This window comes from Anopheles funestus, chromosome 2RL (assembly GCF_943734845.2).
Source record: "Anopheles funestus chromosome 2RL, idAnoFuneDA-416_04, whole genome shotgun sequence".
NCBI classification, from domain to species: domain Eukaryota; kingdom Metazoa; phylum Arthropoda; class Insecta; order Diptera; family Culicidae; genus Anopheles; species Anopheles funestus.
Window position 1 is genome coordinate 5159636 of NC_064598.1, and position 25123 is coordinate 5184758.

Sequence of the window (25123 nt, forward strand, 5' to 3'; positions counted from 1 at the left end):
GTAAGAAAAATTATGCCGCATTGACAAGCGCTGGTTTCGATATTTTCTGTTACCAGGTATTTTACCAACCAGCCAGGTATTACACTTTTTTATCAGACAAAGTGCTCGTCTTAAGCCGCCCACCACAATGTGCATGCGGAAGAATTAAAATTATTGCTCATGTTCTTTGGCAAAGCGATGATGTACGCTTGCTTTTAATCATGGATAATGGAGGCAAAGGTGGAGTTCTTTGTGGTTGGTATGGGCAGTGAAATAATTCGCCACATAAGGATACAGAGCTTGAGCTTAATATTCAATCTGCTAAATGAGATTGCTGTTGTGCTATGCGTACTAACCAAATGATGATAAAGGGCTTCATGTATGGGCCAGTTGTTTGAGCTCTTTGAGTAGCCAGTCGAACGGAAACAATGCATTAGCATCCGTAGAACGGTTGAACGCACACCGACAAATCGAATGACTTTTACGTCACACAGGACACAACCCACCCGTTGAGAAGTTAACAGCTCGTCTCCATTTATCGCTCCCACCTTTGGTACGCTTCCCATCCCCATCCCGGTCGTAGGGTGATGAAAAAACAAATTATAATCCCATCAATCATGCCGCTCCGATCAAATGTTCACGACACATTCCAATTATCTTATCATGAGGTGGGTTCGGTGCCCTTGGTACACCCAACCAGCATTGGAATGGCGTGGCATGGAACGAATGAAGCGACGAACATTCGACAGAGCGCTGTGGAATAAAATAGAAGGAAAAATGTTTTAAATGGAAGTGAAAATTGAAAGAGCAAACAAATAACAAACTAAATTGAAAGGAAAACATTGCATGCGAATAAACATTGCAAGCATTTCCCGAACATTTCCCGAAACAAAAAAAAACAACGATTGCAAAAAATGGGACAACGCAAAGCGATGGTGCACGTTTATCACATGGCAGCTGCTTGTGCTTCGCCAAAAACCCGGAAAATCGACGCTTTTGTCCGGTGCTTTTTGTATCGATTTTTAAATTCAATATTTGTATCAAATCGATTACACACCCTAAACTATGTTTTCTTTTTAGTTTTGGTTTTGCGTTGGTTACCCTTTTGACCCGGAAAAAAAAATTTACATAAAATGTAACGCTGAACGCCAGTAACTAACCGACCGTGATGGGACGTAACACAACTTTAACCTTACACGCGTGCTTCCACGCGCAGCAAGCTCGTTTCAGAGCGGAAACTTTGATGCCCCTCATTGTAGCCCCGGTTTTGCTTACGATGTCCTTTAGGGCTACCACTTTAAGAAAACGATCATAAATCAATTTCATCTTGCCGCACGTAACCATCACTCAAGCTGACGACGTGAAAAATCACCAGCTAGGTGGGGTGAAAATTTATGTTGCACGCGGCAATGTTGTTCACCCAGCCATCCACCCACCCCGAAGCGTTTGTCGTTCTGCCGCCCGTATGCCGTGTCGAGCTTATGAGGAACCGTTTCCAAGGATTAACGGTAAGCCGAAAACCAGTTGCCCGGATATGTTTGAGCAAAAACCGAACCCCGGCTAGAAGGAAACTGGAAAGAGAAAATATAGAGCAGCAAAGGCAGTGGAAGCGAATGAAAATGGGTTCGCAAACGGTGGGAGGGAGGAAACGGTGGTGAAGGGAAATCTGTGTTACGTACTACCCGTGGTTGAATATTGCCGCCATTATATCGAGACGCGTCTATCAATGACGTGTAACGGTAGCGGATTGTGTGCAGTTAGAGATTTTGGGATAGCTAGAACCATGCCTTGTTGCAAACAAACCCTGCAGTTCGATGGATAAGCAACTTCAAGCCAATCTCGTCGGGTTTTGTTGCGAATCCATAATCACAACCGTATGTTCTATACTATCGCAATCACTAATCTGAGCCTTCCAGTTTCGTTTTGCTATACCGGTCCCAGCGAAACAGTTATACTTTTTTATTCTCTTTTTTTATGAAAAAAATCGAAAAAAGACCACCAGTGGAAGCTCTAAGAATCTGGGCTCTGTTACGGTTTTGGCACTATGTTTTGCCCGCCGGCACGTGCACGAGCATTCGCGAGATCTGGAGTCTTTTTTCTTTGGCTATCACTGACTCAGATCGCATGATGTATTTTCAACCGATTTATTGCGTTCTTAGGTTGTACATTAAGTAGCGATAGTTTGTTTGCCCTTAAGACGAGTAAAAGAATAGACAGTTCTTTTATGAATTATTATACTTTTGAGACTACCGAAACTATTCCAATAAGTTATTGTTAGACAATTGTTCTAGAAGCGGCTACAACTAAGATCTCTATTAGCTTTAAAAAGACACTTTAAATTTGACAGCTGTCAGAAAGAAAATAAAATGCGATAAGTAATATTACAGTTGTAGAAAATGATATGTACAGTGTGATTTTTGTAGTCTTTTTCCAGGTTTAACCCAACTGTGAATGTGCCCAAGTGCTCTAACCTAAAGCTGTCAAAGTTTTATTCTCGCATTCCATTTGCATTGACCCTGCGCTCGGTACTTGATCCGACCTGAAGTGGAGCAAGTATCAGCATGGAATTCGGCAACAGGATCACCAGTAAAGCAGAGATGAAGAAACACAACAGCAAAAAAAACATCATCACAAACAGCGTTAAGCCACATGGCGGGGCGTTCATAATCATAAGTCTCGTCTCGGTGCTGAAACGGCAGCATTGGCGACCAGTATCCGAAACCTTTGCAATCCATCATTTATCTTCCCTCCCGGCCGTAGAACTGTGCGGCGGCAGATTAACGGTCGTCGGGTTCTCGGAAGTCCGGCCAAGAACGGAGTTCTTTCAACGGAAAATAAACCATGTAAAAAAATAATATCGCTCGACAACCGGCCAACAGGAGGGAGTAAGGTTGCGCACCGTATGGAAACTGTTTTCGCAGCACGTTTTGTTTTTGTGTTTTATTTTGGGGGTGCTGTTCTTACAGTGCTGATACTTTCTTAAGAATGAAGTTTTTTAACTCATTCTGTTGGCTGCACACCAAGAAAAGGGTGTGAAAGCGCCGGAGATCATTCCGGAGGTGCCCTTTAATCGTTTCCCCGTTCGGTTGCAATTTGGAGTGAAGCGTCCTAAATCGTGGATGTTCCGCTGGGCATTCCACGAATGGTTGCTAGTGGATTCATTCAACTTGAGACATAACATATTTCATCGTTCGCTTAGTGAAATGTTTGAAAATAACGTGACCGTTGCATTCGGAGCTATCGATATCCGTCTGTGTCTTGATGTCGCCCGTTGAAGAGCCCCCCAATAAAGCGCACGACACAGTGACATATTGACCATCGTTATAAAATGGTCGTATTTCATCAATCAAGCCATTATATGTAAACTATGTATTGCTTTTGATCCATTCTACTGCTCACTAGAGATGTGCAAAGTGAGTAAGAGTGAGTTGAAACGTATTTAGGTATTGAAAGTATTTAGGATATTTACTATCCTAGTCCGAGGCCAATCATCCACTTCGCAAACTAAGCGGCCACGAGGGACCCCGAGGCAAAAGGGGTCATGAAATTTTTGGCGCTTGTAGAGTTCAATATGCATGTTTTACAATATTGTAATACTTTACTTATTATCTTTCATTGGTTGAGCCCCCCCCGCCCTCCCCCCCAACCTAAGTTTGATCCGCCACTGCTCCTAAGGCTATAGCCTTTTTTGAGTAATTAAAAAAAAAATTAAACATTGATTTATTTTGATGCGAATTGGTTGGAACAAGTTTCTTTTCACTCAAATAATGCTTTAAATAGAAGAAAGCATAAAAAATAAGAAAAAAATAAAAAAAATCTGAAAACCCCAAAATTTCCTAAGGGGTTATCCTTGGTTTTTTTGGGAAATTTAGCAAAATTTTAAAAATTGATTTATTTTGATGCGAATTGGTTGGAATAAGTTTCTTTTCACTCAAATAATGCTTTAAATAGAAGAAAGCATAAAAAATAAGACAAAAATTAAAAAAATCTGAAAATCCGAAAATTTTATAAGGGGTTAGCCTTGGTTTTTATTGGGAAATTTTGCAAAATTTTAAAAATTGATTTATTTTGATGCGAATTGGTTGGAATAAGTTACTTTTCACTCAAATAATGCTTTAAACACAAAAAAGAAAAAAAATCGGAAAAAAATTAAAAAAAAAATTTCAACTCGAAAATTTTATAAGGCTTACCCCTTACGATTTTTTTGGGAAATTTTGCAAAAAAAATAAAATTGTTTTATTTTAATGCCAATGGGTTGCAATGAGTTTCTTTTCACTCAAATAATGCTTGAAATAAAAAAAAGAGTGAAAAATAATTTAAAAAATCAAAAAATTGAAAAAAATGAAAATTTTCCTCATTTTTGCACCAAATTTTGCCTATAACTCGGTCGGTATCCAACGGATCGCCAAACTTTAACCTGTGGTCGATAGATGGCACCAATGGCTACATTTTCTTCTTGGACGGCCATGCCCTCAGATGTCTGTGCCAGAAGTTATTCGAGGAACCAAGTTCCTTACCCTGTTTGAGAAAATGTAAAATTTTCTTCATTTTTACACCAAGTTTTGCCTATAACTCGGTCGGTATCCAACGGATCGCCAATCTTTAACCTGTGGTCGATAGATGGCACCAATGGCTACATTTTCTTCTTGGACAGCCATGCCCTCAGATGTCTGTGCCAGAAGTTATTCGAGGAACTAAGTTCCTTACCCTGTTTGAGAAAATGTAAAATTTTCTTCATTTTTGCACCAAGTTTTGCCTATAACTCGGTCGGTATCCAACGGATCGCCAATCTTTAACCTGTGGTCGATAGATGGCACCAATGGCTACATTTTCTTCTTGGACGGCCATGCCCTCAGATGTCTGTGCCAGAAGTTATTCGAGGAACCAAGTTCCATACCCTGTTTGAGAAAATGTAAAATTTTCCTAATTTTTGAGCAATGTAGCAAAAATTTTAAATGTGATATATTTTGATGGGAATTTATTCCAATAAGTTTCTTTTCACTCAAATAATGCTTTAAACACAAAAAAGAATAAAAAATCGGAAAAAAATTTAAAAAAAAATTTTAACTCGAAAATTTCATAAGGCTTACCCCTTACGATTTTTTTGGGAAATGTTGCAAAAAAAATAAAATTGTTTTGTTTTAATGCCAATGGGTTGCAATGAGTTTCTTTTCACTCAAATAATGCTTGAAATAAAAAATAGAGTGAAAAATAATTTAAAAAAATCAGAAAATTAAAAAAAAAATGGAAATTTTCCTCATTTTTGCACCAAGTTTTGCCTATAACTCGGTCGGTATCCAACGGATCGCCAATCTTTGCCTGTGGTCGATAGATGGCATCAATGGCTACATTGTCTTCTTGGACGGCCATGTCCTCAGATGTCTGTATGTCTGTTTTGATGTCTCAGATGTTTCTATAAATATGCCAATATTCTAAGGCTAAAGCTTTTTTTAAAAGTAATATCGCAAAATTTATAAATTTGATATATCCCAAGTAGCCAAATTAATAAAAATGCAACCATAACGCTGCTTGCAGGCTGCTTAACGAAAAAACGAACCTTGCCCGAACCTTGGGGTCGTTTAAACTGCACACCGTACTCGATAGAACTATGGCGCTTGTTAGTGGTCGGTTAATGGTTCGTTATGGAACTATAAGGTCCATCAATAAGCACACGGTACTCGATGGAACTATGGGGCTTGTTATTGGTCGGTTAGTGGTTCAAAATGGAACTACAAGGTTCAACAAGAAGCACACGGTACTCGATGGCATTTTGTTTACAATCCCATCGCTAATCTGTCAAATGTCGGCATCGCAAAACGACGCCATGTGCTCCGAAAAGTGAATTTTAATAATGCAATGTTTTCCGGTGGAAAAAAAAATCGGTGGAAATTTAACGTAAACGCGATCAAATGAAAGCGCTGTCGTCTTCTGTGCGTTAATGTAAACGTTTCTTGTGTCGTTTATTTTACCTCAAATGATAAGTTTTGCCTTGACTGCTAACTGCTAACAGTTCCTTATGCCCTCAAGCGTCCACAGTTTCAACGATGTTAAACGGCATCTTTCGACATTCAAAGAAAATATTGTGATTGTGACTGATGTCTGGAGGATGTATAAATGCAACTCCAAGCAGAAATGAGTCATTTTTTCACATTTTCTTTGGTTTTTTGTAATATAATGATATAATAACATTAACAATAATAATAATAACATAATCTTGCGTGAAAATAAAACTTGCATAAATACTTTCTTTAACATTTTGACGTTCAGGCTGCTTAAGGGTCGGTTAAAAGTACGGCGAACTTTGAAGCTGTTTATCTACTGCAAAAGTCGTATTAGAGAAGCGATCTTTAGCGGGCTCAAAATAGCTGCTTAAGATAATTTGGCTATTTGGGATGTTAATGCAAAATTGTTGCAATGAGTTTCTTTTCACTCAAATAATGCTTTAAAAGAAGAAAAGAATAAAAAATAACAAAAAAATAAAATAAATATTTTCAACTCGAAAATTTCATAAGGCTTACCCCTTGCCATTTTTTTGAGAAATTTTGAAAAAAAAAAATTAAATTGGTTTATGTTAATGCCAATCGGTTGAAATAAGTTTCATTTCACTCAAATAATGTTTTAAATAAAAAAAAGAATAAAAAATCGAAAAAAAATTTAAAAAAAATTTCAACTCGAAAATTTCATAAGGCTTACCCCTTGCCATTTTTTTGAGCAATTTATCAAAACTTAAAAATTTGTTTTATTTTAATGCGAAATTGTTGCACTAAGTTTCTTTTCACTCAAATAATGCTTTAAAAGAAGAAAAGAATAAAAAATAACAAAAAAATCAAAAAATTTGAAAATTTTCACTCAAATAATGCTTTAGTAAAAAATACAACCATAAAAAAAATTGAAAATTTTCTGAGGCTTGAGCCTTAGCTTTTCTTTTGAGTAATTTAGCAAAATTTTAAAAATTGATTGAAATAGGTTTCTTTTCACTAAAATAATGCTTTAAATTATGCTTAAAACTAAAGTAATGCTCCTGATTGCCTCCTAACCATCACTCATATGCGACCATCATATCCAACAAGAAGTCCCGACATACTTTGGCCAATTTGCCACCAAACACGCAATGCACGATGCACAGTTGATTTCACTCAATGTGACTGAGCCACAAACACAATTGAACCAGTCGCATTGGGAACTGGTTAAAAATTCTTCGTTACTCTTTTTTTTTGTAGAGCACTTTTCGGGATTACGCTCCGTTCCGTGCACTTGAGTTAATATTTGCATGTTATTGTATCATTAAGTTCATTCAGAAACGTTGCTTGCCATTACCTCCGGGTGTAGCAGAAATTGAAATAATAGTACCCATCAAAATTATCTTCCGCACGACCAAGGTTTTGTTGTGCATGTAAGCGCAGTAGCAGTACGTTTGGAAGAAGTGCAAGAATTTCGGCAACTGTGTAAGTGCTACTTACTGCGCTTGGCAAAGGGATTGCTCATCTTTAACTTTTTGTTGGTAACGTTCAGTCTGCGCCGTTAGGAAGGCGTTTGGCATTTGTCTTCCCTCTGCTCAAATCGGTACAATCGGTACAAGTCTATATTTCGGTTAGCTGACTACGCCGAGTTGATGATCCTGATCCACTTTACCAGTCTACAATATTCCCAGTCACTTGCCGTTTTGGAGAACGCCCGGTGGGAAATGGTTTTGTGAGAACAATGCACGGTGTTTCCTGCGCATTTCGCGATCATACGGAAAACTTGCAAAGGATTATGCTTTGCGCGAACATACCACGAAGCGTTGCATATCTTCCACCGTGCCCCGGGGCAATATTTGTGGGTCAATTATGTAGGCAATGGTTTGTGTTCACGATTTTTCGGCCAACGTCTCAACGGCTAATGATTCATCCGCGTTGCGTAGTGCTTTTGCTTTTGTTTTTCTTCTGCGCTCGGTGCAACGGTGTGGTGCGGCAGTTATTAATTTTTCCGGGATCCTCCTCCCGTTTGAGTCATTGAGAATTTTTTGTTCTACCGGTTCAGCCCTTACCGTAACGTTCAACTGAATGGATTTGGCAGTGGCGATTAGTGCATCTCCGCATCGTAACACCATCAGCCCGTATGGGTGCACTGGTCGGAGTGGATTGATCTTTTACGAGGGTTTTCTTCTTGCTTGGTTTTAAGATGCACCACAGACGCAGTGTGTATGGTTTGCCACCAGTTTGGATACCAGTCAACACAGTAGGGCCACACAAACGGACCAAAAATTCAACGTGTAGCATATAATTTTCTTTGTTGCTTTTTCTCTCTTTTGGTCCGTTGTCGAAGGACATTGGAATCGATTTCGCAGGGGGCAGTTGAACCGAACGCATCAAACCGGAGTTGATTTTTGGCCTGGCAAACGATTGAAATCTAATAAAATTTGTACAATTGAGAAAATTAGCGATTTATTGCAAAGCAATTTTAAAATCTTCCCCTTTTTAGTTTCGACTCGCGGAATGTGTTCCTGTTATTGGGATGATGGGGTCCGTACGATAATTGAAGTGATATTTGATAAATTTATGTTTCTTTTCGACCTGAATCGTACGATCGTGAAGCGGACAAAAACATATCTGGCTGTGAAATGTATTGTTATCAAGAAAATAATGAGCAATAACGAGCAATAAAAGTAACGCCCCGATAGCGAAACTGTAATTTTAAGTGAATTAATGTTAGGTAATTTCCTCTGTTTCAAACAAATGTTACTTTTAAAGAGACAAAACTTTTTTTTGAGTTTTTTCCAAAGAATATTTTAGCTACAATTAATCGCAAAAATCGTAAAATCGCTAAACCAACTGATGATGACACAAAACTCAATAGGATGAAAAGTAATCAATCATTGCCATCTTCCTTGAATAAAGCTGATATGAAATTCAGAAATTAATTGATAACCTCCAAATGGTTGCCAACGGGCAGAAAATTGAAATGACAACAACTCGCACAAATTCCCGTTCCCCTGCAAGCATAGCCCGGGTAAGCTGCAACGGCTACAAGTGGGTGGCGTGTTTTTGAAAAAAAGGATACAACAAAAATATCCTCCCCACCGCAAGTGGGCACAGATCGACAAGTCGGCGATTGTGGCGAGGAGGCACTAACAATTGTGTGCTTGACGGGAACCGCCTGACAGGGGCCAGCTGTGGCTAGAAGTCAAGTACAAAGTAAACTTTTCCCCGGGTGTCGTTCGGTTTTCATTTATCATCGATCTCGCCCCGTTTAGCGTGAGTGTTGGTACTCGGTTGTTGGCACTGTGGTGGAAGGACGAAAATGTTACACCTGCTCGATGCAACATCGTTGGTTTCAAACGTGACATTCTTGGGAGGAATGCACGAGAGAGAAATGTAAACGCGAGAGCGCGAATAATCGTGCGTACCGGCTTCGGTTTGTTGTTGGTAAGCCTCAAAAACAAAAACAAAATCAAAACAAAAGAGAAAAATGGATGATAAATCAAACTGGTTGAAGAAGAAAACACAGAATATTATAAAACAACATTACAATTACATAGACGAAAAAGAATTAACAACTATAATTACATAATTGTATAAAAAATACAAGCGTTTGTTTCATGTTTGTTCCCTACAAAGCATTTGCTACAATTCTTTTAGGGTATGCAGTATATTCGAGCCCCTAACTAGCTACATTTTCTGCCTCTACGACAAGACTTGAAACTCGTTTGGCATAAATTTAGAAACAAGACGAAAATGTTTAATGCTTGACCGAAGTTCGACACCTTTGATTTGGGAACCACATCTCAGTTGATTGAGTGATTTTCTCACAGTGAGTGCCAGAGAGAAACACTCATTCTCTGGAATGAGTGCACTTCTCATTGGAGTGCATGCAAGCAATGCGTGACATGCGTAACAGAGAAGTTACAAATAAGTTTAACGGTTAAATACTTTTAAACAAACAAATGGCAAACACATAAAATTTAAGTGGCATAAAAAGGATGTTTTTTACGATTGCTGCAATACCTGAAACATATGTGATTGATCAGTCTATCCTTACATCAACACGGTTTGCTTAAATTCATGACTTTTTACTTTATTATTATTATTGATGAGTCGATTTTAAGGTCACCGTTTATGCTACAAAACCCTTATCATTGAAGCCAATCCATTTGAAGCTTCATGATTTGGAAAGGTATGTTAAACACTTTTACATCAAACCTACAGCAAATGTTTTAAACATTTAGTCATGTTTTTTATTTCATGCGAAACAAACACGTTGACGGTTACAAGTAAGCAAGCAAGTAGAAAATTAATCAGGAGAGCAAACTATTCAAAAAGGTAACTCACTCATGTTGCTCAGCGTTTGCTGCTTGGGCTGTGAGTTGGCCGCCGTGGCGCAACATGGTACGTTTGTTGCGCGGTTTCTCTCGGCACGTTTTGTTGGGGTCCGATGCCGCATCTCCATGGCCGCGCTCAGCAATTCTCGTCAAGCAGCAAAGACGAACGAACGAATTCGAGCGTCCGGTGCGTGTGGTTGTGAAGCTATCTCCGAAGTCTTGCTAGGGATTGTATGTTAACCCGCGGAAAACGATACCTAATTTTCCACCAGCAGTACACGCTTGTACGCTAGTACTGGCAGTAAAACCCTTGACGGGAGGTGTGTGCGCCGCGTGTGCCCTGTTTTCGTGCAAGGAAGTGAACATCCCCGGTGCAGGTAGGCCGTTGTGTGCGAGTGTGTTCGGATTACGCTGCAGCAGAACGTGATTTGTTTCGACACAACAAACGCCGGCAATTGGCCCGGTGTGTGCATTCGTTATGCACATCGCGGGTGGATCCAGTGTAAAGCTGCCGTGTGCATTATGCTGCGTTGTGTAGCAACCCCGTGGTGCGTGCGTGTTATACTGGCGCAGGTCTGACCAGTGGGCGGTGTGTAAACGTGCACGTGCAGTGTTTAGCGTGGTGATCTAATTTTGCGTGCATGGTGCATTTCGGTTGCGAAAAGCAAAGGAAAATAGTTCGAAAATTGATAGCCCCATGTACACAGGCCCCCAGCTGTAATCCGTGAAGCGTGAAGCGTACGGTTCGCGGTTTACCGCGCATCGCTTAATGTGCTGGTGCATCTAGCTATTGTTGATCTGAGCGGCAGCGTACGCAGAGCGCCTGATGAAAGTGAGATTGGCAGATTTGAAAGGAGTACAAAGAAAAGGTAATAGAAAAATGCACCACCAAAAAGGATGAATTCGCTTCTCAAATTCGCCAATGTTTTGTGCGTGATTGTATTTCGGTGGATGTAAAGGTTACGTTTGCTATCCGAATCGAAAGTGTTGGTGTGTAAGCGTAGACTGTCTTTTGTTAATTGGCCTTGCAGTAAGAAGATAATCACCTGTTTGGATTGATTCTTCTCACCAAACGTTGGTTGCAAATAATTATGGGAACGGTCGTTACGTTTGTTTGATGGTTATACACGATAAAGCTGACACGGTGACGGAACGCGGATTTTTCCACCGATCGGCATGATTTGAATTGAGTGAAAGTACATGCTTGTTGGTGATTAAACCGATTTCCTTCGTGGGATGTCCTGTGCAAACCAGTTCAATGTAATGCTGTGTCCGACGGTTACATCCTACTTAGTGCGTTGAACGTGAAAGTGATCCTCAAGCAAACAATAGGACGTGTACGGTGGGATCTTTGCTGGTGTGGATTCTGCAGATTAAACAAAACAAAAAAACACGCATAGTGAGTTTGTGGCGGTTCGTGAGAATAATTCCCCACCATAGTGAGTGAGGCAACATGTTCCAAACAAAACAGTAAAATAGGAAAAGATAAGTCGTTGTTAGGTCCAAAAGCTTCTCAGCATTGTTGTGGGGCGCCTTGTAGGTGGATCATCTTGTTTTGGTAAAGGTCTTCGGTATTTCCATTGCGTGTTTCGTTCATTACGCCCTTGGAGTAACGAATATCCATTCCACTTTGACAAGTGAGACACCGGAGAAAACTTTGGTGTTGGAATATGTACATCCAAATTTTAATAATGCAACACACATTTATACGAATTAATCTGGTTTGTAAAAAATCGAACCACAATCGCTCTTTAGCTTAATTTGCAATATTATATTACCAGATTTCGCTAGTCTTGTTACTTCTTTTATCCCGTAAGATGCCACACACCAGCCCCGAAAAAAAAAACAAAGATGTGAACTTTCGGTGTACAAATCTCAGCTTTCAACGCTGGGAAAGGTCAACCGGTAAGCTTATAATTGAATTGTTCCTCACAGATAAAACATAGTTGCATCTCGTGTACAACATTGCTTGTTGCTGCTAAACGCACAAACAAACGTACAAACGTACAAACGTACAAACGTAAACGTACAAGAGAAATGCAACCCCTCCTGCGGGATGGGGATGAACAGGGCAGGTTCTTCTGTGCGAAGGTACAGGAAAAGGCTAATTGTTTGTTGCTTTCCAGCTTGTTCCGAAATTGTGTGCCGTTTTGAGATGCTTGCGCCATAATTAAAAGCCATTCCAATGAAACAATCGCTGCGAGATCTTCCGAGAAGATGTTGCCACAACGACGCAAGTCGTCTCCCACGCGGTACTACACTTTCGGAGGACTTTTGTCGCTGTTTGGCTGGGAAAATGTATGCTGGCAAATGACAAGAGCGAAACACAGTTTGTGCGAAAGGGTGTGATTTTTGGCAAAACGAGAGTTGAGAACGTGCTGCAAAATGACTGGTTAAGGTAGTTGATAAACTCCCAAACTCCAGCAGCATGGATCGTTTGATTAATGAAGGGTGGCTAATTACTCTACACTGCTGCTGCTGCTGATGCACGATGCTCGGAGCGCGATAAGATAACTTTAAACCAGATCTTTTGTTGTGTTCCAAAAATGTGTTCCAATATATCAACAGTTGCAATGGGCACTGTCAGGTGCATGTCAGATGTCTTTCAATGTACTACGTCCTAGAAGTCAAACTCATCGTCAGCTTCTCAAGCGCAACTAGTTGCTGTCGGGGATGTCGAGGATGATCGTACATTTTATTCTCGTTGCCGGTTTAGTCTGCTTAGCAACTCAATGATCAAACTCGCACGCCCTCCTACCTGAAGGAGAGACGCCGTTCTAGCAATGGAACGCGTGCACAAACATACTCTAGAGAAAACTAACCAATTTTGAAGTCGACCGATTTGAAAACTCATTAAAATTTTATAATAAAAATCCCACCCCAAAAAGACACGAACGGATGGACGGTTAGGTAAAAAGGGTTCGTCCCTTTACCCCGCTCGCGTGGGGGTCTTTACCCCCTTTCCCCCACTCGGCTATTTCTCACCCATGACTGGCGTGATTCTCTTCCCGAACTTGCAAGCCGAAAGACGACTTAGTAATATCGTGAAAGTTTTTCAATTAAAATTAATAATTTTCCTCCCTTTTGCACGGCCACTCGTTAGCTGTACCACACCCAACGAGTGTTTTGTGTGTGTGTGTGTGTGTGTGTGCGATAACGCAAGGAAAGGTTGCTTGTTTGTCGATTGCAGTCATTCGTCGTTGATCCGTAACGCATGCTAGAAGATACAAGATGTTACGGATTGCACCGAACCGACATAGACGCGCGTGTTTCCCAAGCAGGTGGATTATGCAGGTAGCAACGTGCATCCAGTGAAAGCTAGCAAGGTATTGCGCAGAAGAACTGCATTATACAAAGTGTAGCTTTCGAGATTTCGCGACACATCTTCATTAGCTTCAAGAAGTGGAATGAAAACGGAACATATTTGCAGGCAAAAAAATTGACTTACCCTCTGGAATTGGTTTGTCCAGGTGTGGTGTGATAAATGTTAGCCAACATCTTGTACATTGTAGATCTCACATCATCACCGCAACGGAACACCATCCCAGTTATAAGAAACTTCACGCAACTCGCAAGCATGCGTCCGGTGCAGAACAGAACGTTAACAAAATTCTCCCATTACCAAGGCAGCCAAACAAATATATCATCGGTTATCGTGCCAATTTGTTACGTTTCCTTCTAGTGATGACTACCTCCTCCGAAACTTCGAACACCTCTCTTGCTTCCGTTTGTTTTTGGCAGCGCACTATCATCGGGCTGTGATTATTAGATTGATACTTTCATCCCCGATTTGTTCAATCCGAGTATCCATAATCTTGTGCCATATTTCACCCGTAATCTGCCGTACGTCGGAAGAGAAACTCGTGTTTATTTGCCCGTTTGCCGGCAAGATTAGAACTCTTCAAGGCGGCGGCGAATAGATGGCGCCACTAACAGCCACGCGGCTCGAAAGCGAAAACCTCCGTTCCGGGAGGGTACAACGCGCGGAAGATGAGATTTATCTGTTTACTCAAGTTGGGAGAAAAATTTGATTGACAAATTGATCATGGTGTGTTTGTGTGTGTGGGTGATAGGAATTGCTCGGGTCTCACATCTCGTACTTATGCGTAATCGAACGTTGATAAGCGAGGGTAGTTAAATTGAATTATTGTAATTTATTGACTGGTTGGAAGTTTGCTATTTGATTCACATCCATTTGTGTTTTTTTTTGGCAAACTCAACGAACGGCGCCGGGATTATTGTTGAGATTGAAAAATGAATACGGTAAAAAGAAAACAGGAGACAAAAAACAAATACTTTGCTGGTTTGCCCATAGGAGCTCCATCTGTTAAAGGTGTCGTTTGAATGTCGAATTGAAACATCGTTATACAGTATGTTAAATAAGCAAAAAACCCCAAGAGAGACTTTGTTAAGGAAACATTAAAGATTTAAACGGCAGGCAAGAAATTAAGACCACCGCTACAATGGAACGAATGTGAGAAGTAAAAAAGGACATAATTAAAAATTCTTTAGAAAACTTTCGGCACTACGGTCATTCCACGAATCGTTCGAATCTTCGCCTCCACGGTCGGCCTATTAATTGTTGCCAATTAAAACCGATCGCAACTACTGACCAGCGCTGCGCGCATTAGTTATGCACAAAGGAATGCGATCAAAGGAAAGCCAACGTTGGACGTGGAACGAGGTGGCATATTTTCTTCTGATTAATTTACGGAAAGCGTCACCGTTTTTGGATTACAGTGCGGTAGCAGGGAAAACGTTTGCTAAAAAAACACAATGCTCAGAGAAAAGGGAAATCAACAAAAGCGGCCGAAAACAACACACAGACACATTAGCCTAGTGGAGCGCTCCAATTAGTGATAACCACGAGACGAAGGTCCTGGGCGGTGTCGTCTAGGTTTTTCCGTTTATGAAGCTTTGAAGCGTCCGATTCGGTGGCCGGGTATAGAAGGTTGGAGAATTGGAGGAGTGAGGTTTTACTTCTAATTTGATTCCTTTCAATGTACGTGCCAACTCCGGAGGGTTTGCCCAAGGACATCAAAACAAAACCATTAGTGCGTGCGCTGAACGGCCCGAAGCGACGATGGGCAACAGTGGTCTAAAGAGAGGAAAAGCGTGCCCTTAAGTGGTCTACCGGTGGGCATGAAAAGGTGCAGTATTTATTTGCAACTGGCAAAAAAAACAGACTCACACAAACGGAGATCTCTAGCACTCGGGCACCTTAGCAATTGATAATGGGATATAATATTCTTCACATAATTAGTGTAGCTGGGCTTATCGTGAATTTAGGTATCAACAGAAATGGAAACGTCAAGCTTAACAAGTAACGAACAGTCCCTCTCGGTACGTTATTTATCTTTCCGCTCTTGTTGCTTGAATTTGAATTTTCGTTGAAGTCAAAAAGTGAATCCCTCCTACACGATCCGATCACTTCCCGCAGAGCCTAACGTTTGCACAATAATTTGGCTATGATATGTTTACATTTGCAGTGAATTCGGGCATGAATGATGTGGGCGAGCATTGCAAAGCGCGTGTTTCATGCTGTGTTCTTTGGCAGTGGATGTTTTTCTTGCTCAGGGTACACTCTGCCCTTCTTGCTTTTTGGAAATGTTACCAGCTAGAAGGTTGTTTCAGTTTTGTAATAGAATAATTATGTATATCGGAGATGGAAGGCTCGTCTTCCAATGATGAATATGTATGGAGTCAAGAGTCAAGAACTCTTAGAACAACAATTCTAAGTAAAGAGACAATAATGCGTAATTTTTGTTTTGTTTTTTCTTGCTTATGTTGCGCTCAACTAGTCTTAAGATTCGTTTTCATTCTTGTCGTTTTTACCAATTGTTTCACCAATGTTTCACCAAATTATATAAAGATCACGACTCCCTGCTGCCTCTCAAACTCATCTCACTGGGCAAGAATTCATAGTGCATTTTTGTTTGTAAACCAGTCAAACAATTATGTTACGCAAATGGTACAATCTGTTTTAGATGCCATTCCTTCAACCAACTTTAAGTGTTTTTACTCCTTTAATGAACCGAAACATTGAGTATCAAAACTACCAATCCGTTTCAATACACATCCCAAAACAACTCCAAATGATGACCCGGTTGTTGTGTTTTTTTCCCGATTTTCAACCTTTTTCCCCCGCCCCACTTTTCAACTGATTTCATTGAACCTACAACAAATGGTGACCGGTCAGCCGGCGGCCCCCCTTTAAAGGTACAGGGCACCGATAATTTTCCAGATGAATAAATAATGAAGCAGTTTCCGATGAGATTTCCAAATCCTACCCTCACTCAAACCCTACTACACAGACGCGTGTCTCGCTTGGTGCACGCACGCACGGTGAATTACGGTCGTTATCTAATTTTCTCTCGTTCGTGTGGCTGACCTTTTGTAGCAGACTTGGGTGGGTGGTCTTTGGGATTGTTCTGCCGGAAATCAGGTCGAAGGAAAAATGCCCCCCACCAAACTGGGATGGCAAACAAACGGCAAACGGGAAAGAACAGCTTTCCGATTTTGCCACCATTTTTCCGTTTCCCATTTTCCCCCAAAAATTCCAAAACACACAGCAGACAACTTTTCCGATTGTCCGATATTGTTGTTGCCTCGCACAAGTGTACCGCGCCGGTGGTGTACAATAAATGATAGATCCTGTATAACAAAGATCGTGTAGCTGTGGTGTGTGATTTTGGTTCATACTTTTTTGTGTTGTTTCGATTTGTTTGCCTCCAACCAACCACCGGAGCGTGCTTCTGTTTCCTTACGGTGCTTGAATTCTGGCAAACGAGGCAAACATTTTTGCACCATCCCCTGGAACGCTCTCGTTGTTGTTGGTGGCTGCGGGTTTTGTATGTTCCGGGTTGTTTCCTTCGCTCGAAGCATGACGTTGACAGGAAAGCGATAGCGAAGATTTACGTGCCCTTCCGGTCGGTGTAGGCAAGCAAGGATATTTCATATTTTCTCTCCCCGGCGTTGGAGGGCTTTGAACGTGGCCACATTAATGGGTATGAAGCTGTTATTTAATGCCTTGTTCATCGTGCAAGTGTGAACCGGGGATAAAACGTGGCGTATTCGAGAAAAGGGAAACGTACAAAGGAAATACGATGACAAGCCCTGTTTCCGATGGTTCCGATGTACCTCAAATCAAATTCGCATGTAGCATCCGGACGTTTCCTGACTTGGGTATCGGATTACGAATGGGATAATTTGATATGATGCGTATGCCATATTGCATGATGTTTGCAAATTGACACTGTCGATAAGGCGCACTAGCGAAAGGCGAGTTTGTCGAACATTAGCCTTAGCTACTGGTCGGCCTAAACATGATATTAGCATTGATGGATACAAAGCATCGATGGGTATTGAAAAGTAGTTCGGTTTGCAGTCGCAAATGTTACATTCTCGACGTGAAAGCCCGTCAATCCAGGACTTCCGACCCTTCGTTCGCGCTTGTGGGTGTGTTACACACATCCTGTCAATCCTCTTTGATATTGGAGCACCAAACTGTTGCGCCTCGTACGAATCGGACGCCATTTTCTATCCCGAGTTTATGTTTGCGGTAAATTCCAGGACCAAGCAAACATTCCTCCTTATACAGGGTGGGAGTGAAAAAGAAGGTGAATAGTAGTATGAGAGTAAGAGAGCTAAACGAACGTCATGTGTCGATGCCGAGTGGAAGATAAAGATTTTCCCAAATCCAGAGCATGCGGGGAAAATGAAATTTGCTTCTCGCTTGCTTTCCATTCCGCTCACAAACGACCGAATTGGGACCGATGAGATCTTTCTGCCTAGGGTGGACGTTACGTCCAAAAACAACGCCAGGATACCGGGATGTCCATCATGCTTGTTTGAGGCTTTCGTCTTTTCCAAACGGTCGGCTAAATTGTTCACTACGGGATGAATTTACTGCCTCTTCCCATCGGCGAGGGTTGATGAGAAAACATCACCAGAAAAAGCATGTCCGAGAGGATGATGAAAACATCGTCCCATCGTTCGGTATAGCACATCCCTGTGCAACAAAAACGACCAAAGGGAAATGGACATCATGAGGAGGAGAAAAATCAAATGAATAAACGAAAGTCTGTACCACCACCGACAACCCCAAAAGCACATGAGATGGCGTGATGAGATGACCGGTGCGGAAAAGGAGATTTTCTTGATCCGAACTCCAGGGAAGGTTGGCTTAATGAATAAATTAGCAATTTTTCCACCAATCACTACCATTCCCCTGTCCATCCGGTCTCGAGGGAAGAAAGAAAAATCATCCCATTGCCTAGCGAACGGAGGTGGGGCACCTGTTTGCTTTGGCACTCACTCGACTGCAGAATTTTCTGCGGTGAGAAAATGCGGCAAAAATTGGCGACTAATTATTTCCTTCAGTGCAAGGACAAGAGGCTTTACTTGTCACATCCGCTGTGAAGAAAATGGTGTCTTATCGATCGACGCTTGGAAAAAGGCCTGGCGGTCGTCAGAGGATCACCGTAATGACAGCCCCCGGACGGGGTGTGACATTGTAACACTTCAATCCCCTAATCAGCAGTTTGTTCGATGTCGACCGTTTGAAGGCACACACGCTGGTGTGTGTGTGTGTGGCTGTCAACGATGGTTGTCAGCCGGACGAAGCAACGGAACCGTGTCGCGCTTTGCACAGCAACTTCCGCTAAGTTTGCCGATGCCGTTGCTATCGTTGGAGGACTGGTTTTTCTTTTCTTTTCATTTTTTTTTTCTCGCCACTCCGAAACGTGTCCCGAGCGTCATGCTCTGGTGTGCACTTGTTGAACTTGTTATGCAAATAGCTGCCGTGGCACCGTAATCGATTTGAAGATGACAAGACATCTTACGGCGATAACGATATGTGTATATGTGTGTGTGTGTGCGTGTGTGTGCCGGGTGACGACGCGTCCGTACCGTAATAGTCGTTTCAGGTTGACACCAGTCGTTACAGTATCCTTCACCCTTGCGCCTTCCACCGTATGTGATCTCCAAGTTGCCGATGCCTCACATCGCAAATATTGATCCTGAGCTGACGAACAAGTGTCACCGTTGGTGGAGTGTTTGGAGGTGAAAATGATAGCCTTTTCTTCGGTTCGGGCGCATCTCTTCCTGGCTCGTGTGCATGTACGTTCTTTGCAAGCGAAGCACTACTCGTTAGCCGTAAGGGGTACGTCAAGTGCACACCATCCCGAATCCCGAAAGGGTACAATCGGTGGATGAAGTTATGTCTTTTTCAAGCATCCAGCACAGAAATATGATTCCGTGTTTTGTTCCTTTTTTTTCTGTCGTGTATGCTCTCGCTATTGAGTATGCTCTTTGAAGGTGGAGATGGGAAAGAAACACGTTCCCCCGTTTATAGTTTGCCCTTTGATCAGCATGTCAGCGCCGGGTGATGTCTTTTTGTTCGCCCTCTTTCGCTGCTCCCCCGCGTTTCCATATGCTTTGGCTGACTTTCTTCATCCTGTTTCTTGAGCTGTCAACGATTGAAGTTGTGTTCATCGTCCTAATGAAGACCTTTTGTACGCGTTGCGTTGCAGGTGGGCCCCCGGCATGCGATGGTTGGAAGTTTGGTTTGGCCCCCCCCTTCTGCAATAGGCATTCCGCTTCCGGTCAAACACCGGCCGGCACTTTCATCCGGAGCGCGTCGAAATTATTCTAATGATATCGCGAACCGATCGGGGAACTTTTGGGCGGAAACAATCTACCGATGATAATCTGCGATGACGCATCTCGGAGTTCGAATCCCTCCCCTTCCAAAAAGGCTGATGCCCGTTGATGATGATGATCTTATGCTTCATCGGTTCGATTCGATTTTTCGCCGGAGATTTGGATGGAAACTAGGGAAAAAGAAAATCACAACGTTAATCATGGTGCGTGGAATGGGGAGATGGGGTTTGGAAAGTTCTTTAACGAATCCGTAGAACGGAAGAGAATAAACGGGAGGCATTAGCGAACTGTACGTATGAAGAAAAAAATCCCCCTCCGAACCCGAATTCCCCAGCCATGATGCGTACTGACCGAGAACGAGTTAACATGGGGCGAAGAACGCAAAGGGAACGAAACAGAAAGAACCGTTCGTTGTGAGACGCTTTTTTTTTAAATAGTTTTCTCCGTTTCCATCTCTAATCCGCTGAAAAGGTCTGTTTTATGTTCGCTTTATTTCTCGCCTCATTTCCTCATTCGCTCTCCCTACCATCCAACCTCCCTCCCCCCCCTTGCCTTTATCAAGTTCTTGTTCCGGATCGGGGGTTTGACCCATTCAGCGGACGGCTTTATCGCTGATATGCTTGAAAATCGTTTTCTTTTATCATTTAAATTGGATTGATTTCCCGGTGCTCTCTCTCACTCTCTACTTACCAAATTCTGTTCCAGGTTCCAGTTTGTCTCTCTATCTGTCCCACACTGGAGCATTGGAGTCGCACATACATCCAGAAGATCAGCATTGGCACTGTTGTGTCTGTGTGTTTACATGCAACAGACTGTTACGTAAAGGACTGGCCGTTGCTATCGCGTTCATCTGGATTTTTATGCTCGCGCTCGGCAAACTCCCGTCACACACTGGCCGGCCTTTCCCACCTTTTCACGTCCAGGTGACCTCCGGGGTTTGGCGCGATTCGCGCAATCGAGCGAAAGAATTTGAACGAATGACCCATTTTTTAGGGGAGGCCCGCGGAACACCGACAGGACCCTGGAGATTGGAACTGGTGGCAGCGACGTCGATGATGATGATTATTATTATGATGGGTGCTTTATACGGTCGCAATCGATCGGTTGTTTGGTGAGGCGAATCGGTTTCTCTAAACTGTTATGATTGTTGTGAAGGTTTTCGGGTTTAACGGGTTTTTCCCTTTGCTGTCCTTTCTGGCGTCATTTCATCGAAATGAAGATTCACGAACGTAACGGGCATTTAATGGATTTTTGTTTTCGGCCCAATGGGCATGTGAAGGAAATGTGAGGCGAGGCAACCAATCTATGACATCTTGGTACGGTTATGTTTTACGACGCTTTAAAAATTGAATCTAGCCCCCTTTTTGATGATCGGCTGACACCGCAAGATGCTGACCGAACCGCGCCGGTCCCTTTGCTGCTCCAACAATTTTACAAACCGTGATAATGGTACTCAAACAGTTTTTTTAGCATCATTGTGTGGAAACAAAAGTGCACGATTTCCCTTTCGAAACAAAAACAACGAAAAAAACTCCTCCTTAATGAATGCATTCTTCCTAAAGGCCGTTCTAAAGAAGCGATAATGTGTTAATTGACAGCAAAGTGTATCTTCATTAGCACGTGGCTCCCACACGCTTTCAGGAGGCGCCCGCCAACTTGTCTCGGCCCAAGCTAGTCAGGTGTATGTGTGTACGTGCACTTGCCGCGGTAATTGTCGTTGCTGTCGCCTTCGAGTACTTCTTTGTGCAAATTTGAGCAGTAGCAATGTTGGCCGTATAGAGACAAGCAAACAGAGCAAAAAATTGCCTAGTGATTTAAGGGTGTAGATTGCAAGGCGAAGGTTTCACCAAAACTGCGAAGAGCTGATGACAAAGTAATTTCAAACCCATCCAAAGTTGTCCGGTTTATCCGAAAAGAAGAAAAAAGCCCTGCTTGCTGATCCACTTGGCAATGGTTTAAGCGAACGAAGGAAAGTAAAGTAGATGAGTTCTCGTGGCTATTTTTTACTTGCTTTGTTCAAATGTGTGCAAAGTTGCTCCGATACCCCGGGACAAAACCCTCTGGCAGGGAGAGTATCATCGCATCGGTTTGCGGTCGAAAGACAAACAGCTTCCATTTAGTTCTCGGTTCTGCCTGCCTTCCAACCCTCCCCAAAAGGTCCATCCGGGGTGGATGTGGCTGGCTAGCTGGCTCGTATTACGTTCGGAGTTCGCTTTTGAACGCACGTTTGCGACGAAACATTCAACAACCAAACTTCCTGGATCTGGACCACTCAGCGTTCTGTTCTGTGTGTTCGAGTGAAGCGTTTAATTAATTAATTAAAGAAAGATAAACACCATTCCATGCATCTGGAAAGCACAAGACGCCAAAAGCCAACGCTCGGCATGGTTGTCGATGGTGGAGAAAGCAAGCGTGTGCGTGTACAAGGGACACAACAGACGGAAGAAATCATTCGCCAAGGGGAGAAAAGAATGTATTTTCCCCCGGCCTTCTGGAAGATCATGCCGGACAACGATTTAAAAAAAATACAAGCCACTAAAAGTTCCCTCCTGACCACACTGTTTGAATGTGTGTGAGGTAAAGTGGTAAACTTCACCAACCGGATGGTTCCGGTTGAGCGCTACTCCAACGGTTCTTCTTCGCTTTGAGCAACCGTGCCAAGATGTTTTCGTTTTAGCACGTTTTGTTTGGGCCCGTTTTGAGGCAGACCTTGTTGATGCCTGAACCAATCTAGCGGGCCCGAAACGAGGTGAGTTGGAAGGCATTTGAGCAGTATTAGCATGGCCGCGGTTGGTTCAGCATACGCACTATGTTTCAGCGTGTGAAGCCATCGTACTGGCTCCCGAGCGAGAATACGGTTCCCAACAGGGCCAGGGAACAACCTGAACCACTTCCTGGGAACCGAAATCCAACTCGTTGGATCTCCAATAGATTTGTAAGCAGCGCTCCGTCTCATCTTCACCCTGGTAGCCCCCTGTTTTATGGTTCATTTGAATTTATACTGTAATCTGCGATCCATCAACCTCCAGCATGGAAAACAATAAGAGCCTTCAGATCCCTTCTGTCCGCGTGCTGACCTCTTTTTCCGCGGGTTACGGGTTTCAATCAAAAACAGGTCAAACGGTTCAGCTATTCTCTGCACCGTTTTGCAACGCTGACTGTCAGCCATGGATAACGGCAGCGATTGGCTGACATTTCCGAGTGACAGCCGAGCCGATCTTCACATATCGCTCGCACATTCCGGCCCGTAATAAAGCGTAACGTTTAATCTCGTCTTTTGCGTGCGGCGATGAGCACGTTGCCGCATCTTCAACCGGGCACGCCATGAACAATCGGTCAGCATGGTATGGGGCTCAGAGGCACCGCAACAAAAGTAGGACCCCTAACGGGCTAGCGGGACACACGTGAGCGCGTGTGCTTAAAGATGATGTTTGTGTTTAATTTTCTCTTTCGATTGAGGATCACTTACTCATCAACCAACCCCCAACAACCAATGTGCGAAATGTGCGTGTGTGAACACGGCTGTGTTGCTTTCGTTGATCGTTTTCCACCGTGACAATGCGCGCAGTGGGAGGCAGCGTTTGTAAAGCGAACTACAAATGAGTGCCGGAGTGTCGGTTTTTTTTCTCAACATTTGTTCGACCGCAATTTGTGGTCTAGGGGAGATATGAAACGTCTCATTGCGTTCATTTCATTAACCTCCTTACGCGATCGTAGCTAATTGTGTTTGTGTACACGAAGACTGGTGGGGACAACAGGGGGCTAGGGGAGGGAGGGGTTTGGGGGTTGGTTTCTTGTCACCTGCTTTGATTCTGGAATACCACTCCAGCTGCATGTCATCGTGTTCCATGTTCCGTTGTATTTTGCCAGTGACTCCGAGCTGAGTCATTTTAGTTTTGGGTATCGTAGAAACTCCTGGCCTGGAACTAAGTGTAAACATTCCTGAAGCGTAACATTTGGTTTCGATTCTTCCCCGTACGCCTGGCGTTGGTGTGTTTGCGGTGTAAAAATATATCCCATTAACTATCCACACAGTCACTGTTGGTGAGTCTTGGCGCCTTAGCTGCAATAAGAAGAAACACACATAGAAAGTAGTAAATGGCAACCATCTGGATAGCGAATGTGTTCTCACCAGTGACGAAGGGCGTTGTCAACCTTTTGCCAGCGACATTAGTTCCGGTGCATTGGCATCGACCGAACATTATGGTCCTGCGTGTTTACGGTAGCAAGACAGACAGCAGCCAAACGGCGAATAGATGTTGTGTAGCGAATTCCAAGTACTCGGTTACGTCGACACGCACGTCCACGGAATGCGTCTTCCTTCGCGCATTTGCTGCGAACTCTTTCACAAGTCATTGGTTTTAATGTATCGGTCCATCCGGGCAAATGACCTCGGGCAGCGAGAAGTGCCGGAAAGTGAATCGTAGATCAAATATTTATAATTAAAGAACCTTTCACCGAAAGCGGACCAATAGAGGCAGTAGAACGGTAGGATTGCGTATGCTGGCTTGGAACAGCTCCACTCACTCACGGTTCTTCTTCTGAACCGAAGCTCTTGTTCAGACGCCACACATTTTTCTGCCTACAGCATCCACTAAGTGGCACAGTATTTACAATTTAGCTCTGCCGTAGCTTCTGGGTTTCGCACACTGGACGATCAGCTGGTCAAAAACACCAAGAAAAGCTAATTTAGTTTGTGTTTTGTGAACTAAAATTTAAAGTGCAATTAAAATAACACATGAGATATACATACAGTTGGTGTTGGGTAATATTGTAGTCCTGGCATTATATAATTTTAGTGCGCAAAAGTGTTTATATGATGTGCTTCTGTATCGCGAATTTCTACAGTAGACTCAAACGCAGAAGCATCACCGAGGAAAAGCACGCACGAGATGAGCATCTGAACGAGGCCTACCGCTGGTCAGTAATAACTAGGTATCGGTTTTCCTTTGCTTGAAACGTTTTACTTGTCTTTGCCTTAGTCTGGTGGAATCTTTGCCCAAGACTGCCACGATCCACCAGCAAGATATCAATCATCTAATGAGAAAACATCTCCCGCTACTAACGAAAAAAAAGGGAGAATGATGCTGATGGGGCATCGAAAGTGACGCTAAGCTTTCGTCTAATGTTGGAAGCAACGTCTAGAATCGAATCCACTTTTGTCGGAACCGTTTTCCTTCA

General features: G+C 42.8%; 1 protein-coding gene across 3 annotated transcripts in view; it reads left to right on the forward strand.

The window, feature by feature from the left end:
- The first annotated feature begins 10386 nt into the window (after positions 1-10386).
- The window catches only part of LOC125774828 (homeobox protein 5), a 100802-nt gene continuing 86065 nt past the window's right edge, over positions 10387-25123 (forward strand). For all 3 annotated transcript variants that reach the window (XM_049445108.1, XM_049445110.1, XM_049445109.1), the window contains exon 1: positions 10387-11148. The gene's annotated coding sequence lies outside the window, so the exon portion shown is untranslated. The remainder of the gene's footprint in view (positions 11149-25123) is intronic.